Here is a 3,697-nt window from a genome sequence, read left to right as displayed (position 1 = left end):
CACTGTACCATAAAAAGTTCGCGGCGGTCTCACCCCCATAAAAAGTTATGGGGGTTGAAAGTTGATTATTTTGACAATTTTCGTACACTATAATTCAAATAAAATTCAATAAAAAGATTATTTTCAAGCGGGTGGAGGTGGGGGATCGAAAGAAGGTGGTCACTTGAACAAAACCCGATAACCTAACCTAACCTATTGATAACGATATTTTCATACACAATAATTCAAATAAAATTCAATAAAAAGATTATTTTCAAGCGGGTGGAGGTGGGGGATCGAAAGAGGGCGGTCACTTGAACAAAACCCGATAACCTAAGCTAACCTAACCTAACCTACCCTATTGATAAAGATATTTAAATAATGTTTTATATAACTTTCTCAATATTTTTATGTATTTTTCATTAGTTTTACCTTTGAATATTGTTTAAGAATGACTATATAAATATTTACATGCCTAGAAATGTATAAAAATTGGCATATTTATTAACTTTGAACCCCCATAACTTTTTATGGGGGGTGGGACCGCCACGAACTTTTTATGGTACAGTGGTGGGGGAGACTTCCTCTTTCGATCCCCCCCGCCCCATCATCTAGACCTTTACCAAATCTATTTTAAGTGTTAAGAGTAACACATTTCTCCCAACGCGTAGCAAATTTTTTCATTTTGTAATTGAAAAATTCTTCCGATTTGTCTCGAATCCAGGACTTGATAGCTGTCTTCACCTCCTTGCCTCAGGTGTAAAAAATATCCTTGAGGTCTTTCTTGAAATAGAGGAAAAAAATAAAAATTGCTGGACGCAAGATCGAAAGAGTAAAGAGGGTGTGTAATAAGTTCAAACTTTAGTTTTCGCAGGGCCTCATTAGTTATGTACGAGGTGTGTAGACGACCGTTATCATGTTGGAAGATTATTGGCCCCAGGCTGCCACTAATAACTGTCTAACATGACAAACTTTACGTCGGAGGTGTTTGAGACAACGCCTCTTTCTGTTTATTACTCCCCCATACCTCTTCCCCATAAAAATTATACTTCTAACGTCAAACAACCTGTTCCTCCAGATCCAGGCATTTTTTTACAATTTTCTTCCTATTTTCTAGACTTACAAAGCATTAGCCTTTGCTCCTTCTGCACCTTTATACATTTTATCATTTTCCCCTGTTCCTAACATTGCCCTTCTATCTTAATTCACTTATTCCTTTCTTCTTTCTTTTTACTTCTCCAAATTTCATATACTTATTGTTAGTCTTACTTAAATAACTCTCATCATCACTTCCAACGCGCTATGATCCGTACATAGATATCAATGTAATATCATTTGCATTCTGCAGAAACCATCACTCAAGTTTTCTTATCTTTTTCCTTATTAATATATTTTTCTAGATCAATTAAATATATGTATATGAAACAGCTGGGTAGATACTTAATTTACACCCTTATCTTCTATCTTTTAATAAATATGATTTTTCTAATGTAAGAATATAATAAAAGAACCAAAATCATTTTTTTTACACTACAGATGCTTAAAAAATCAGAATTTGTTTCTTTAATTACTTCTATTAGACGGAATAAGTTAAATAAAAGGGTCGTCTGATGAAATCAAACTTTAGTGACTATCCTCACAATTTTTATATATAAAATTTCTCTCCTTAGCAGATCATTAATCAATCTGTTGTTATTCAATAAACGTTCTTAATGTACAATTAGAGGAAAAAATGTTTATTGTTACAGATGCACGGTTGCAAGGTCGATAATGATACCGTTGATGTTAATGTGTGTTGCACCTAGAGCACATCCCGTATTTTCGTCAGAAGTTTTTGCTTTCGTTTTTGCATTAATATTAGGACTGACTAATGGCATCTTTGGCAGCATTCCAATGATCAAAGCTCCCAGCAAAGTGGAAGAAAGTTACAAGGAACTTACCGGTAAGTTACTCACATGAATTCATATTGATTTTAATAATACTTTAAAATTGGCGGTCATTTTTGTTGTTCCATCGAACAAATTAATTATACACATAGGTATTATAAGAATCAAAAGAAAATTTTCAGATTAAGGAGGAGATGAATATTTATGTTGCGGATGTGACGTTTTAATCACTAACGTTAATGACTCTTATCAATCAATTTTTCTAAAAAATAATTTTAATCTAAAAGAGGAAAAGGAATTTATCTTAAAATTAAATTGTTTTTCTACATCTTACACAATTCAAATATAGTCGACCGATTTAATTTTAAGACAAATTACTTTTCCTTTTTTAGATTAAATTTTTTTTTATAAAGAATGATTGACAGGAGTCAACAACGTTGGTGATTGAAACGTCTTATCTACAACATAAATATATTTATTAGGTAAATAGAAAAAATCGTATTATTCATCTCCGCCTTAATGTAAAATTTCCATTGTCCATTCACAATTTCACAAAATTTCCGAGAGCAACTATTAAAAAGTAATTTTGTAATAGTCCACATTATCGTAATTATTTTTTTATGTCAATTTAATAAAATGAGAAAAAAAATAAGCTACTATTTATGTAAAAATTTTCCAATACCTACTAATCATTTTTAAAATCGTAACAATAAAATCCATAAAAAAAAACAAACGAATTTCCTTTTTTAATTTTCATGTTAAAAATCGGTTGAATTTAACAATAACAATTAATGATGCAAACGAAGTTTATACTTATAACAATTTTTAATGTTTAGGCCTGACTCGTATGCAACCCAAAATACGCCAAATTGTAAGGCGTATATATGTCCATTCCTATAAAACGCATTAATTTTTACCTTAATATTTCTCTCAAATTAATTCTTTTGATGGGCTTCTACAAATTAAATAAAGTTTATATTTATTATATTTTTAGGAGTTGTTCAGTTATAACTAAAACAAGAAAATGCTTTCGGCTTTTATGACTAACATACGCAATTGTGTTTATTTATGATCCTTTTCAGACTGTACGTCGCCTACACTTGTTAAACTCTTTAATTTTTATTAGTACCTACGTACTCATTAACATAACCAATTGGTTTTTTTAATATTCCGAAAGCTATTGCTTGGCCGTTCTGTTATTGCGAAAATGTCATTTTTATATTATATTCTATTTCATAATTTAATCCCATTACAAAATTCACGCCTCCGCCTCTGCTTATGCGTCTATAAAAATTAAATCGATATTTGCCGGCGTAGAATTCTATCTCTGTGGCTGTAGCAATAAGCTCATATTCTTTTAATTATTTAAAGCAAAATGCCTCAACAAAATTAAAACGCCTTCTACAATTCTTTTCTTTATGCATTGCATTACGTAATAGTAAAATATTGAAATATTATATGCAGCCAAATTTAAATGTTTATTCATTTTTAGTTACCTCTCACCGTCATTTATTTCTACGCAGTTTGTATATATACTCGTATAAAACTTCAGTAGTCGTACTCGCTTCGGCGGTACATATACTAAAATTGGAACGATACAGAGAAGATTAGCATGGCCCCTGCGCAAGGATGACACGCAAAATCGTGAAGCGTTCCACATTTTTTTTCGTTCTTCGTATTTATTAGTTTTTTAGATCGTTGCTGGCATTCAAATATAATAAAATTTATTAAAAATTAATTACCGCAATATTTCTTTATGAAATAATATCGTGTAATATGATAGCAAACATTTTCCTTCATACGATTAAATTAATTCATTAAAATCGTTTTTA

General features: G+C 30.8%; 1 non-coding gene across 1 annotated transcript; it reads left to right on the top strand.

Moving 5' to 3' along the window:
* The first annotated feature begins 3,422 nt into the window (after positions 1–3,422).
* On the top strand, positions 3,423–3,529 carry LOC112905786. Its single transcript, XR_003232003.1, has one exon. It is a non-coding gene; the product is annotated as a U6 spliceosomal RNA (small nuclear RNA).
* Positions 3,530–3,697: the final 168 nt, after the last annotated feature.

This window comes from Agrilus planipennis, unplaced genomic scaffold (assembly GCF_000699045.2).
Source record: "Agrilus planipennis isolate EAB-ADULT unplaced genomic scaffold, Apla_2.0 scaffold728, whole genome shotgun sequence".
In the NCBI taxonomy this organism is placed as follows: Eukaryota; Metazoa; Arthropoda; class Insecta; order Coleoptera; family Buprestidae; genus Agrilus; species Agrilus planipennis.
The sequence above is the reverse complement of the archived record's forward strand: the minus strand, read 5'-3'. Positions and strand labels throughout refer to the sequence as shown.